Source organism: Mauremys mutica, unplaced genomic scaffold, assembly GCF_020497125.1.
Source record: "Mauremys mutica isolate MM-2020 ecotype Southern unplaced genomic scaffold, ASM2049712v1 Super-Scaffold_100101, whole genome shotgun sequence".
Lineage (NCBI taxonomy): Eukaryota > Metazoa > Chordata > Testudines > Geoemydidae > Mauremys > Mauremys mutica.
Genome location: NW_025423268.1, coordinates 1750266 through 1765242, shown reverse-complemented (window position 1 = coordinate 1765242; position 14977 = coordinate 1750266). Strand labels below are relative to the sequence as shown.

The window sequence follows — 14977 nt, the reverse complement described above, 5'->3', positions numbered from 1 at the left end:
AGAGCAGCTTGGCCTAGACACTAGCTCTGGTTCACTGTTCTGGCCTTGCTCGGGTGGAGAGTATTTTAATAATTTGGGCAGATCCCAGGGTGTTTGGGGGAGAAGATGAGGATGTTCCCTTTTGAGATAAAAACTAAGAAATACAGGACAAGAGAATATTTTTTTTTTTTTTTTTTTTAGAAATCTGGGATTTAGACATTTTATTTAAAGCAAGGGGGGATCTGAGTTTCTGAGAAGCTTTTTGTTTGCAAGAAGCAACATTATTTGATCTGTCATTGTACCAAAGGGTGAGATGGTTGTCTATAAAGGAGGGGTGAAGACTAAATGCACCCGATGAGGATGGGATTTGAACCCATGCATGCAGAGCACAATGGATTAGCAGTCCATCACCTTAACCACTCGGCCACCTCATCTGAGCTGTAAGAAAAGGCACAGGAGGAGAAATCTAAGGCCAGCAGAGCTAGGGACAATAAGGAGTTTTTAAATACTAAGCGGAAGCAGGGGCTGAATGAGCTCCCCCCTCACATCTAGTGAGGAGCTGGGGGAAAGACTTCAGGAACAGACCGTGTTTGCACAGACACACCTACTCTGCCTAGCTATGCAGCATGATGAGGCCGCTTCCCCAAAATGACCAGTTTTGGCTGGTGGTGGGTTACAAATCACTTTAGGATTGAGTGGAATGAAATGTTATTATCCTTCCTGCATGAGTGAAGGGCAGCAGAACATACCTAGTCGGTCCTGATGGAGGGGTAGGTGGGTGAGGAATAGCTTTTATTGGACTTCATAGAAGTGATTGAGAACGTCATCATAAAACAGTGGTCCCCAAACATTTCACACTATGCCCTCTTATCCAGTTGAGGGAGGGCAAAACCAGAGCTTGAGGGATTCAGCCCTGGGTGGTAGGGCTCAGACTTTTGGCTTCAGCCCCAGGCCCCAACAAGTCTAATGCCAGCCCTGGCGACCCCATTAAAACAGGGTTATGACCCACTTTGGGGTCCTGACTCACAGTTTGAGAACCTCTGCTCTACTCTGATGGGAGAGAGTTTTCCTGGGGGTGTATTTAATCCACTTCCCCAAGAGGTGGCAGCTATGTCAGTGGGAGAAGCTATATCGGTGGGTGTTCAAGCTGTGGTGGTTACCACATTTATGAAGTTTAATCAAACCCCATTTTTAAAACCACCTGTGGTCTGGGAATGGCAAAAGAGCTCGATGAAGCAGGGTCTGTCCGTCAAAGTCCTGGAGATCACGATTCCATTCTACTGTTGTGATGGGAGTAGAGCTCCGTGGTAGAGTGCTTAACTGTAATTCAAGTGGATCTTAGTTCAAAGCCCCATGCCCTCTTATAACCTTCTTTCTTTTTTTAAAAAAAAGGAAAACATTTTCATTTCCATTCTCCATTATGTTCAGGAGCTCCACTATACGAGGGTGCTTGATATGGATGTAAACACTCAACATTTCGCTGTCCAAATCATAAAGGCGACTAATTTCTAAAAAACTGAGTGTAGCATTGGGAGTAGCGTCTGATGTTTTCCTGTCTAGCCGGCTTGCTGCCTAGAACGAACGCTCCTTGAGTGGGGTGATCCACAAGGAGTAGCTCAAACCTCCAAAGTGCCTGGGCAGGGGCAGGATATTAGCACAGCAAGGGAGGGGTGTGGCAGTGACATCACAAAGCCTTTTGCAGGACCTCAGACTATTGGTCAAAGGTGGTGGGGAGGTGGTGACCTCACAGAGAGATGCTGACATCAGCCAGACAGGACAGGGGTGAGGGGCCAGGGAAACCTCAGAGACCCCTGTGGCTTTGCTTCAGCAAGTCTCCTTCTCCAGGTCTCTCTTTGAGGACTGAGAGAGTATTCAGGTTCACGTACATGAGCGCCAGGAGGAACCGCTTTCGAGTTTTCTCCTTCCCTTTTCCTGATTTTACTAGAAAACAACCGTCCCTGTTTAGAAGGTAAGAGCCTCCTCGAGGTTTGAAATCTGTTCAGTCTGATCCATCTGGTGACAGGTGAATTTTAGGCATGGAAAACACTAGCTTAAGAGGCAAAATTTTATTCCGTACCTGGGATTTTGTCCCTTAGAACCACTGGGGTCATTAGGGTTTGTTCTTTTTGTTTCACCTTTTCCTCCATCTATCCCTTCCTCCTTTCTCTTTGTCTCTTGCTTCTTTTGTCCTTTCACCTGTTCCCCTCCCAACACCAGGAGCAGTGTGTGTGTGTGTGTGTGTGTGTGTGTGTCGCAGGGGAGTGCTTGGCAGCTCCCACTGTGGGAGGTCCACCCAAAAATGTGGGGCTGAAATAGTGCTGGGGCAGTGATCCCCACCGGTGACCTGGGCCATCCTTTGGGCTCTCTGGTAAGAACCCTCAGCCTCCCGTCCTCAGTCTCTACCCTGATTGGCTGAGCAGGGGTTTATTGACAGGGAGGAGACTCAGGTCCTTGTTGTTCTCTTTTAAGACCAAGGAAACAAGTCATAACCAGTTCTATGTTTGACAAATTTTGCTGCTTCTCTGCATTAATGGTCTCTGAGCAGTTCATGATTCTCTCTAACATTGCAGTTCTCCTCAAATACTTGCTGAATAATTACTGTGCACTGTTGTTGGTCTGGAGCTCATCTGAGAGCACTTTATTCAGGTCATTCAATGTCTGAAATTCAAGATCTGATGGTTAGTTTGAAAATCAGGGCTCTTGGGTCCTATTCCCAACTCTGCCACTGACTGGCTGTGTGACCTAAGACAAGTCAATTCTCCTTTCTCAGCCTTAGCTTCTCCCTCTTTCAAGTAGGGATAATTATGATCCGCTCCTACCTAGCTCACGGTGGGTGGAGGATGGAGATCCATTGGAGAGTGTCACTAGGAGTATCAGAGCGGTAGCCGTGTTAGTCTGGATCTGTAAAAGCAGCAAAGAGTCCTGTAGCACCTTATAGACTAACAGACGTATTGGATCATGAGCTACTGCACATGGCTAAGCAAAGAGAACAAACCCCAAATCCCCCCTGTGCTTTGGGAGCCAGGTTTGCGGTGGGAATTCTGTAGTTCAGATGACTTCACGCCTGGGCATTGGGATTCTTTACCAGTTTCTCTGGCATTGGGGCACTTTTGTGCTCACAGCTGTGATGGCTGAGTGGTTAAGGTGTTGGAGTTGAAAAAAGCTAATAGGTAATAATTGGAGATATACCAATCTCCTAGAACTGGAAGGGACCTTGCAAGGTCATTGAGTCCAGCCCCCTGCCTTCACTAGCAGGACTAATTTTTTTTTCTAGATTCCTAAGTGGCCCCCTCAAGAATTGAACTCAAAACCCTGGGTTTAGCAGGCCAATGCTCAAACCACTGAGCTATCCCTTCCCCCTGGGGGGGCTGATGTCTGCACAGACTCTCAGCTGCCAGGCCGGAGGGGGCACTTGGGACCTTACCAGACTGGCTCTGTGAAGACGGGGGGTTGACAGAGCAATACAGACGCTCTCCAGAGCACGGAGCAGCAGCCGCCCATGCAGCCAGGCAATGAGCATTTCCCACAGCCTGGAGCTGAGGGGGAGGCGGCAGCTGCTGTTCCAGCAGCTCGGGGACAGGCCCTGTCAGCCAACAGCCACTTCTTACTCCCCACAGCTAAGGGCGCCGGGTTCCTCTGGTGGGGGTGTGGAGCAGCCGTTCGTTTTCCTGTTCGCACTCCTCTGCAGTGTGAAAACCCGGGAGGGGAGGCAGAAGCCCCACTTCCCTCCCGAAATGACGCCCAGTGGGGGAAACCAGGACAACAGGGTGGGGCGGCAAGTGGTGGCCAGACTCTCACCGCCAGGGTCTAGTCTAGCTCAGGGTCCAGCTCAACCTCCTCCCTGCGCCACTGGCCCCCAGTCCCCTTCCACCACCAGGTCAACCCGGGCACTAGGGCAGGAACGGGGTGAGGCAGCAAGTCAAGCTGAGCAAGGCAGGCAAAAGCGAGTCTTGTCTTCATGGGCCGCTCACAATGACGTCCTTTTTGTGTGCAACTGCGGCAAAAACCTCCCGGGCAGAGAAGCAACAGGCCAAAATACTAGCCCACAATTGCCAAAGTAGCTCAGTTGGGAGCGTGTTAGACTGAAGCTCTAAAGGTTCCTGGTTCAATCCCAGGCTTTAGCAGGCCCTTTCATTCTCTCTTTGTACAGTGGTGGTTTGTCTTCTGGGAGCGCAGGGGTGCCTGCCCCCAAGGTGAATCCTTGGGCTCTGCAATAAGGGGAAAAAAGAACTGTGGGCTTCTGCCCCTAGTTGGCTGGCCTGACCCTTTACAATGAGGGATGGGAGCTGTTTCTCCTACATGAATTATTGGTGGACCCAATTTGGCAGGAAGAGAGTGAGGCAGGGTGGCCCTCAGGAATGGTGCCAGAGGAGGTGCTGGGCAATGACAGGCAGGAAAAGAGGATGAAAACTCCTCTATGCATCTGAGCAAGGGCAGTACCCTGGAAGGGGCATCTGTGAAAGTGGCCAGGTGGAAGGGATTTGGGGGCCCAGGAGGAGATGCTTGATGTCCATTGCCTTGGAGCAGCTGGGCTTTGGACATGGTGGGTGTTCAGGAAATGCACATTAACAACTCTAGGGTAGCTTGATGGGCAGAGGGTGATTGGAGGAAGGGCCCATCTCTCTGGTCCTCCAGGCAAGTGAAGAATGATGGGGTTGGGTTGGAGTCTTGTTCTTCACATTCAAGGTGTGAGTACAGAAGGTGCTGGAGCTCCCACCAGGGAGGGCATTACTGGGGGGCTTTGTGCTCCATGGCACTGGTTACGGCTATATTAGTGTGTATGGTCCCCAGTTAAGGTGTAAAAGGAAAGTTCTATGAAGGAACTGGCTCCCTTCCTCTAGACTGCACGGTTTTTGGTGTCGGGGGGAGGGGATTTCAATTGTTGCAGCCGGCCCGAGGACTGCTGGTCCTGTTTTCCCAGCTGTCAGAGGAAACTCTTCTATGATGAGCACTGCCTGGTGCAGGTCTGTAGCGAGGTTGGCTTAGAGGACGTGTTTATGCACAGTGGAACCAGTGGAGGGCGGGCGGTAGCCTCCTATTCCTCTGACCCGAGCTCACACCAGCCGCAGAGGGGATACACCTTTCTGCGGGGATAGGCCAGGAGTCGCATTGACCGGATTTCCGTGAAGGAGAGCACGTCGACAGCCCAGTGCAGGGTGGTGCCAATGGACTGTTCAGATCACACAGCTCTCACCGTGTGCTCAATGTGGGCAATTCCCTGACCCACGGCAGAGGATATTGGAAGCTGAAAATCCAGAGCTTGCAAGATAAAGGAGCAGGGGGGCGAGGCCTGGAGGTGTTGGCAGAACGGGAAAGCATCAGAGGGTTCTGTGGTTACCAGGGGGATTGGTGGGAGTCGGTGAGGGAGGAGTTGGCGGCTTTGTTTCGGCGGTCAGGGAAACACCACAACATTAAAGAACCCAACAGTGCAAAGTCCTGCAGTGTCACCTGTGGGATTTCCACAAGAGCATCCAGGCAGGGGAGCCAGTCAGCGTGTGACTGTACGACCGGATCAAGCGACAGCTGCCCGAGTTCCAGGAGATGAGGCTGCAGTTGGCTGATATGAGCGGGAGCATCAAGTGAAGGGAGGAGCAGCCTCCCCTGACATTTTTGCAGCCTGCAGGGAATGGAGACAAAGCAGGGGGATGCAGGGACTCAGGGCAGGACCCACGGATCCGGTAGTGCAGGCCCACAGTCACTGGAGGAGGAGAGAGAGACCTGCGAGAGGAAGCTGATGGTGGGAAGCAATAAGTGCAGAGTGCAAACCAGCCAAGAGTCACAGGGGTCTAGAAAATGAAACACCAGCAGGTCCCATGGTGTAATGGGCAGCACTCAGGACTCTGAATCCTGGAATCTGAGTTAAAATCTCAGTGGGACCTTGTGGTGATATGTTGCTTTGCTACAAAGCACCGGAGCTCAATGTGTGTGGCTACCTTCTCTCAGGTAGAGAGTGAGGTTTTTCCCTCATGCTGGGTGACTGATCCCCACTGGAGATAGGTTTTTGGTCCGGCTGGTTCAATGGGCTGGCGGCTATAGGTTGGGGTCCTAGAACTTAACAGTCTGGCTAGAGATTCCTGTGGATTGATGATATGGTTGTTTCTTGCTGCTTCACCTGATGCCCACAACTTTGGTCCCTGCAGCTGCCACACTCTTCCTCTTGCCCACATGGCATTTAAAGGAAGGAGGGCCAGGGCCAGGCTTCCCAGTCAGGGCTAGGCAGGAGGGAGGCAGAGTCCCAGGCTGGAGCCCAGCACCTCTCCTCCTCTGGGCACCTGGGGTGTTGTTCCCCCCTGTTCAGGCACCCCTGGGGCCCTGCGCTTCACACAGCTCTCCCTGATTTCAGCTGTTAGTGAGGGAGCCTCACTGCTAGCGCAGACTGGGCAGTTTCTTGCATGAGAGACACTGTCCCAAAGCAGGACTAATGCTTAGAGCTGGTTATCAGTGATTTCAGGTCTGTTGGTCTGCAGCAAGACTCTCCATTGAGTCTTAACCAGCTCTGTTATTACACAGGGAAGAACAAAAGGGTCAAATGGTGCCTGGAACCCTTAAGAAGAATCCACCCCACCAAGTACCAACACTTGTCGCTACCTGCTCTCAGCCCCACTGAGAATGTTTTGGGGTCACTCCTCACCTTTATCAACCTAGGAAACTGGGATAATAGCAATTAACAGGTGCTCCAGTGGCGCAATTGGTTAGCGCACAGTACTTATAGGGCAGTGCTGAGAGGAGCTATGCTGAGGTTGTGAGTTCAAGCCTCACCTGGAGCACTGGTTTTCATTAGCCAAGTGGCATCACCCCCTCATTTGGCCTGTGGAATGTAGAATTCCAGCCCTGGGACACTGAGGAGGGGGAGTCTAAAATGCCCCCTTCACTTATTACCTCCTCTCCAGGTCAGAATCTACCATCCTTTCTCCCCCCCAGCCCCTGTGCCAGGATCCCTCAAGCAGAGCCTGGAGTCCTGCCCCTGGCGTCTGTACTATTGACAAAGACTAAGTGACAGGGACAAAACACTCAAATCCCGCCTGGTGCGGGGAGCCAGGTTTGCTCTTCAAATTCTGTCGTTGGTACATTTCCAGGCCTGGGAAAGTCCCACAACAGCATTTAATGGGAAGCTGCCTGCAGAACAGTTACACTGCACAGAGCTCCTGTGGAGGAGGGGTGGGAATTAGTAACATTTTGAGGATCGTTTGGGAAATGAGCCTTTGCTGACAAGGTTTGTCTCTGTTCATATTTCACCTTCAGGTGTTATGTTGAGGGATCTTTAGTATATTTTTGGGAGGTTAATAACTCTCTCCTCAACTTTATTTACTCAACTTAAAAATTGGTGTCACTTGATTTTTGCATCTCCCTGTGAAAATGCAACTGACACGTGTGGCTTTCTACAGGGGGTCATGATGTTATAGTTGAGGAATTCAGTCTCTGTACTTCTAGAGGTGGGGTTGCTTTTTTTACAGCTGCCTCACGGCCAGGCACACCGGGCTGTTAGCTGCACCCACTGTCCTTGCCAGGGGCCCCTGCTGAACCCTGGGCGGCTGCACTGCCGTGCTGGGGTGACTCTGCAGGTGGAGAAGCTGCTGTGGAGCAATGTAGAGCAGGTGCAGGAAGGAGACGAGGTCACTATTCACATTCTGAACTGCACAATTTTCCAAATTTGGGACTAGATTCATAGATTCATAGACTTAAGGTCAGAAGGGACCATTATGATCATCTAGTCTGACCTCCTGCACAATGCAGGCCACAGACTCTCACCCACCCACTCCTGTAACAAACCCCTAACCTATGTCTGAGTTACTGAAGTCCTCAAATCGTGGCTTAAAGACCTCAAGGGAATCCTCCAGCAAGTGACCCCATGCCCCACGCTGCAGAGGAACGCAAATGTCCGAGAACAATTCTAGGGGAAGGTGAATGCAGAGCAATGACACTGGAGATGCCCAGACCTCCAATGGGGGCAGCGTTGACATTAATAATGGGAAGATCATTTGTGAAATTAGTCGTCACTGACAAGATTTGTCTCTGTTCCTATTTCACGCGATGGTGTTAGTTAAAGGAAGCAGTACAGATTTTTACTATATTAATTAAACACTTAATTTTATTTAACCAAGCCAAAAACTTAATGTCACTTATTTTTTCTCTCTCCTAGCAAGAATGAATTGAATTTTGTAACTTTCTGGAAAGTGCAGTGAGATTAAATGTGGTGAATTCAGTCTCTGTGTTTGTGAGCTGATGTTTTCCTCTCACAAGTCAGTGCCTGCATTGAAATACCAAGAGGGATCTAAGGGCTGGTGTACGCTGGGCACTTAACTGGCAGAGCGACGTCTCTCAGGGTGTGACACCCCCCCCAAGCCCATAGAGTTAAGGTGACCTAAGCCCTGGTTAGATACTGCTAAAGAAAAGGAAGAATTGTTCTGTCCATGTAGCTATTACAGGGATGGGAAAACCTCTCCAGTCACTGTCTACTCCAAAGTGCTATAGCAGTGCAACAGCAGCATTTTAAGTGTAGACAGAGTGAAAGTAGATCTGGCTCCAGTTTGCACTGTGGATGCTCAGGTACTAAGGCTACAAAAATAACAACAACAGCACAGTGCTTGCGTAGTTGGCAGGATTCAAATCTGCGCAGGGAAACCCCAACGGATTTCTAGTTCATCGCCTTAACCACTCGGCCACAACTACTTGATATGCACTTATTTTGCTACATGATGATTCTGTTCTCACTGAATTGTCACTTCAACTTGTTTGCTCAGACCAGCTTCCCCAGCACACTCATGGCTGCATTAGTGTAAGTGTATCCTGGGCTGAACAGCGAGAATTCCTGCCCATTTCCGTTCCGGTTGGAGCATGATCAGAGTGTGTTTGTGTGAATGACATTGCTGTAGATTGTTGTTCATTCCCCACTCTGACAATTCAGACAGTCCCTTTCCTAGTCAAATCTCCAGCACATCGTTCCAATAGCAGGGGGCAGGATTTCTCTGGGGCACTGAGGGCTGGTGCGTGAACTCAGGCTTGCATTGCACCCTTGATGTTTCATGGACTAACAACAGCAGCCTTTGTCTGGGATAAAGATGGCAGCAGGGCTGGCCTCAGTCATCTGACTTGGGCTCGTGGAGCTAAAGCTGAGGGGCTAAAAACTGTGGTTCAGATATTTGTGTTCACGCTGAAGCCTGAGTTCAGAAACTTTCGCGCCTCAGAGGTTGGGCTCAAGCCCATATGTCTGCACTGTAATTTTATAGAGGTTGGGAGGGAGTTTAGCAAGTGGAAATGGTAAAACCGCATTGAGGGGAGTGGACCACTGACCTATCAGCTCTTAACACCCAAACTTTCAGTAACTCTATTATCAGTGCCTGTGAGTGTAATTTAAACCATAGGTCCATCTAGCTCTGAATCTTGTCTTCTGACAGTAGCCAATACCAGGTGCCCCAAAAGCCATTCCCAAGGGACTACAAGGAGTTGAACCCTGGATCTCCTGTTTACAAAACAGGGGCTTTAACCAGCTAACCCAGGATACCTACTGTTGCTTAAAGTGCTGTGTTTGCCTACACCTGACTCTCTGCCAATCCCCACTGGGCCCTGACAAGTGTTGCTCGTGTTTGGATTCTGTAAAGCAGAGGAGCAGATGAAGTTTTGCTCCCAAGGTGTGTGTGTGATTCTTTGGACAGGTCTACACTACAAAATTAGGTTGGTGTAATTACATTACTTAGGCTGGCAATGCAGTTCTATCAAGCTAATCCCGGTATAGATAGTGGCTCAGCTGTCACAACTTTCTGGAGCTATGAAAGGGGAGGGGCCCAACCTCTGTAGCAGGAATGCAGGGCAGGTGAGTTCACGGCAGGCATGGTGGGATACTGGTGGAAACCAGTTATGGTGATATAATGAGCAGCAGCATTTACACTGACATTTGTCACTTTAAGTTTGCTGCAAAAAGCACTAGGCCTCTCGTCAAGGTGGTTTTATTTTGTCACCAAAACAGGGCAATTTTGTCGCCAGACGTGGTATTGCAGTGTGTGCACCAGCCAAAAACTGCCGACCGAGGGAGCGTTGTGTGTTTTTCACACATCTGAGCAATATAATGATGCTGAAGTAACCTTGTAGGGCAGACCTGGCCAAAGATTCACACACACAAACACACACACAGCTTGCAAGGAAAACCTCACCTGCTCCTCTGCTTTGCAGAATCCAAACACAAGCAAAGCTTTTCAGGCCCCAGTGGGGATGGCAGGGAGTCAGGTGTGGGCAGACGCTGTGTTGTTGCCACAAGCAGGCACCATGGCTTAGCTGGCTAAAGCACCTGTCTTGTAAACAGGAGATCCTGGGTTCAATTCCCAGTGGTGCCTTGTTGACTAACTCTTGGGCAACCTGGTAATGGCTACTGTGGGAGGACAAAACACAGAGCTAGATGGTCCTTTGGTCCAGCCCAGTATGGTTGTTTAAATTATACTCACAGGCACTGATAACAGACTTACTGAAAGTTTGGGAGTTAAGAGCTGATAGGTCAGTGTTCCAGCCTGTCACAGATGATCCTGCTTCCTCTGGGACAGGGGCAGGTCTGGGCTCTCACACCAAATGCTCATTGTGGCTGCCAGAATCTGTGGGCAGCTCATTTAGTTTACATGGAGGGTTGAGTCCTGCTTTGTGCACCGTGTGTGAGAATGAAAATCCTAAACCACCCTTTGAAATAACGAAAGCAGCAGGACGTGTTATTGTCCCTGCCCCAAAGCAGACAGACCAATGGAGAAATGCCGTTGAGTCCAGGGTAATACTCCACTGCCATTTTAACTTTTTCGCTTGCTAAACTCCCTCCCAACCTTGTGGGGTCCCAGATCCCGGTACTGAGCCTGAGCCGAGATGTCTACAGTGCAAATTTACCACCCCCACGGCTGAAGCCCCGGGAGCCTGCACTGGCATGGGACAGCCGTGGGTGTTTCATTGCAGTGTGGACATAGCCTAGCATTATGTCTACACTGCCATTAACACACCCAAGTCACTATTCTCAAACCCGGGGTCAGTTGATTCAGGCTTGTGGAGCTTGTGCTGCAGGGTTATAAAATTACAGTGTAGACACTTGGGCTTGAGCCCAGCCTCCGAGACCCCACGAGGGGTGAGGGTCTCCAAGCCTGGGTTCCAGTCTGAGCCCAAATGTCTGCACTGCAGTTTTTAGCTCCACAATCTGGGCCTCAGGAGCCCAAATCAGACCATCCAGGCCAGCGGGATTTTGTCACAGTATAGATGCCCTCTCAGGATATGTCTACACTGCAATGTAAGCCCAGGGTTAGTAGAAGTCATGTCAGCAGCCCCAACACATAAACCACAAGGGAAAGACCCACCCCCCAAATAAGCTGGGCAGTATCCTTCTCCCTACGGTTCGTAAGTCCAGCAACCAAAAGTCCTTTAACATGAGCCATCCCCACTCTGCACCCCACTCACAGCTGTTGTCCTTAGTCAGTGCAAGCCCAAAGGTGCCTCTGTAGAGTTCACCTGCCATCCTGGGTGGAAAAAGGGGAAAATAAGAAGGCACTGTAGTCACTATGTCCCCTGCCTAGCAAGTGCTATTGAATTGAGGGTGAGTCCCTCAATCGGGGTCTGCCAAGCACAGTTGTGCTGCCCTTGATTCACACAACAAGGATAACAACCCTTTATTTCTCCTGCCCCTATAACATGGAGACTGGGAATCCAACACCAGCCACAAGTGATCATTTCGGCAAGCAACCCAAGATATTTCCAACACACTGTAAAATCCACATGCAGACTCATACACGAAACCTTGCAAGAAAATCTTCCTGAGGGGGTCTGAAGCACCTGCTGCTGGAGGTAAGGAGGGGCCTGTGGGTTGGGATTGAGGGCACTGGGAATAGGAGGGGGCTGTGGGTTGGGATTGAGGGCACTGGGAATAGGAGGGGCCTGTGGGTTGGGATTGAGGGCACTGGGAATAGGAGGGGGTTGTGGGTTGGGACTGAGGGGCACTGGGAATGGGGGGGCCTGTGGGTTGGGATTGAGGGGCACTGGGAATAGGAGGGGGCTGTGGGTTGGGACAGAGGAGAAGGGTGAAGAGGAGCAGGCTCTGGTTGGGAGTGAGGAGCAGTGAGCATAGGAGGGACTGAGGGTTGGGTCTGAGGGGCACTGGGAAAAGAGGGGACATGGGTTTAGGCTGAAGAGCATCCTCATTTGAGGATCCAGCAGGACAGGGGAAGGCAGCAGGTGATTCTAATTCCTTAGGGATAGTCTGTGTGTTTGTACGTGTGTGTGTGTGTGCAGGGAAGGAACATGCTCTATGCCCAGAGACCTTTATTCCTCCAGACTGCAAGGACAGAGGGGCTGTCAGGAAGTTGCCCCTTCAAACCCACACACAAAAAGGGCCTTCTGAGGAAAGGGAAAATCCTGAAGAGAAAAAGTAACATCAAAAAGGATGTGAGAAAGACAGTTTAAGATCTTGGAGAATAGTTTATCACCTGAACAGGAACTTGAACCCTGAACCCTCAGATTAAAAGTCTGAGGCTCTGCCAACTGAGCTAGCCAGGTTCACAAAGCAAAAGAGCAAGTTGGTGCAGAGGAGAAACTAGTCAAGCAAACAAGAGCAGGAAACAATAGGGGAAACCTGCTGCTCTCTCTGGCCTGGTCAACACTACGAGTTTATATCCAATTTAGCAGCGTTAAATTGCATTAACCCTGCACCCGTGCACACAACGAAGCCCTTTATACCAATAAAAGGGCTCTTAATACCGGTATCTGTACTCCTCCCCGACGAGGGGAGTAGCACTGAAATCGGTATTGCCATGTCCAATTAGGGTTAGTGTGGCCGCAATTCGACAATATTGGCCTCCGGGTGCTATCCCACAGTGCACTATTGTGACTGCTCTGGACAGCAATCTGAACTCGGATGCACTGGCTAGGTAGACAGGAAAAGCCCCCACGAACTTTTGAATTTCATTTCCTGTTTATACAATCTGTTTCCAAAAAACAGTTTCTGTAAAATCAGAATAATCCCGTAGTGTAGACATACCCTGTGATTAACAACTTTGGTGGCTAATTGAAAGGCTGATGGTTCAAACCCAAGTGAAGATGGAGGTGGGTTTTTTTTAAGTGATGAGAATCCAGTACACTTTAACAGGCAGAAAATCTCCTCAATGCTGGTCTCGCCTCATTGGGCAAGCATAAATAGCATTTTTGCCAGATGCATTGGTGGTATAGTGGTGAGCATTGCTGCCTTCCAAGCAGTTGACCTGGGTTCGATTCCCAGCCAATGCAGGGATGTGACATTTTCTCTACTGGGAATTGGTTTTATTTCAGTCACGTTGTATCAGTTTATCAATGAAATGAGAGAATCGATGTCCTGCAGGTCATTCAAAACACAATGGAGGAAAAATGGGGTGGGACTGTACAATGAGCTGTTGGAGTTTTCCTGGTATTACAATGTTTGGTTTATTTTTTTAAAAAAATTTCTTTACTTCCCTCTCCCTTTTAGACTCAGAGCCTTTAAGGTCAGAAGGGACCAGTGTGATCATCTAGTCTGACCTGCTGCACCTTGCAGGACAAAAGACCCCACCCACCCACTCCTGTAATAGACCCGGGAGGGGAGGCAGCTCTGTGCTCTGCCCCTACCCCAGGCAGCACATGGAGGCCCTCTGCTCCCCTCCCACAACGGGTGTGCAGAGATGTGCCAGCAGCACTAAGGTGGCTCCCTGCCCACTCGGCCTCCATCCCTCCGTGATGCTCCCAGAAGTGGTTGGCATGTCCCAGCATCCCCTGGGGTGGGGGGAGTGTCTCCATTCACTGCCTCTGCCCCGAGTACCAACTCCGCAGCCCCCATTGGCCAGGAACTGCAGCCAATGGGAGCTCTGGGGGCGGCACCAACAGGCAGCGACACACAGAGAGCCCCTGGCACAGCCCACCTAGGAGCTGCTTCCGCAGGGTTGTGTGTACCGGTCACTTTGGGAGCTGCAGTGCCTGGGGTAAGCGCCACCTCTCCTGCACCCCTACCCCCTCCCCCAGCGCAGAGCCCGCACCCCGCACCCAAATTTCCTCCCAGAGCTTTGCTTGTCATACTTTCACCCAGACCCATCCTTCTTCTTCTGGGCTGCAAGTAGCCATCCCTGGGAAGCCAGGAGGCAGGCACAGGATTCTACCTCCCAGCAGCCAACTGCACCTCCCCAGGCTTTGCAGAATGAATGGTAACACTCTACTAACCCCACTTAACCACACTAAGGTGTTTAGCTTCTGCCCTGCCTTCCTCAGCTCGACTTTCCTCTTTTGCCCCATTCCTGCCTCACTTCCTCCTTTGGCAAGTCATGCAAAGGAAGCCAGCAGGAAGAGGCCAACCTCCAAGGGCAGAGGAGACCAAGCCACAAGGCTTCAAAAGGTGACTGGCCAAGGTCCTCTAGCTTTCCCCTGCTTATGCTAAGGCTTTTTCTCAGCTCATTTCACCACCCTCTGTCCTGCAGGGGTTGAGTTTATCGCAGGTGTTACCCAAAATTGGGCCAGCTAGTAAGCGTAGGGAGGACTAATGACCCACCAGAGTTTGATGGAAAGCAGCACGTTTGTTATACTGACAGCTAAGCTCAAAAGAAGAAGTGGGGGGTGTCACACTCACACTTGCATACTCACGCTCCCAGGACTGGCACAGCACTGGAGATGTCAGGATTCTGCAAGGTAAGTGTCCCACAGCGCAGCTATGGACGGTGCGATGAAGGTAAGTCTCCCTGAGGCACAATGAAATACAACACAGAGAATCACTGGCCAGGCGGTCCGGGCAAAGGGCATTCACTGGAGGTACAAGCTTGTGAGTGCTCTCCTGAGCACAGGGCCCCTTCCCCTTTTAAGGACCTGCACCTAATGGCCTGCGACTAGAGATGACTTGCCTGCATCTGGTGGGTCACACTCCACCTTGGGCAGTGTCCATGCTCTGGGTGTGTGATCGCTGCCTAATTAGAGTCCCAGACACCTTGTCTACCTGGGAGCTCTTCTGCTCTTCAACCAGAACATTCATCCCACGAGCATTCCAGGGGGGAGC

General features: G+C 50.6%; 5 non-coding genes across 5 annotated transcripts; 4 read left to right on the top strand and 1 right to left on the bottom strand.

Annotated features, from left to right (window-relative positions):
- Positions 1-331: 331 nt before the first annotated feature.
- Positions 332-413, bottom strand: TRNAS-GCU. The gene has a single exon. It is a non-coding gene; the product is annotated as a tRNA-Ser (tRNA).
- Positions 414-5786: 5373 nt separating this feature from the next.
- On the top strand, positions 5787-5858 carry TRNAQ-CUG. The gene has a single exon. It is a non-coding gene; the product is annotated as a tRNA-Gln (tRNA).
- Positions 5859-6652: 794 nt separating this feature from the next.
- On the top strand, positions 6653-6746 carry TRNAI-UAU. Its single transcript has 2 exons — positions 6653-6690; positions 6711-6746. It is a non-coding gene; the product is annotated as a tRNA-Ile (tRNA).
- Positions 6747-10233: 3487 nt separating this feature from the next.
- TRNAT-UGU lies at positions 10234-10307 on the top strand. The gene has a single exon. It is a non-coding gene; the product is annotated as a tRNA-Thr (tRNA).
- A 2836-nt stretch (positions 10308-13143) lies between these two features.
- TRNAG-UCC lies at positions 13144-13215 on the top strand. Its single transcript has one exon. It is a non-coding gene; the product is annotated as a tRNA-Gly (tRNA).
- Positions 13216-14977: the final 1762 nt, after the last annotated feature.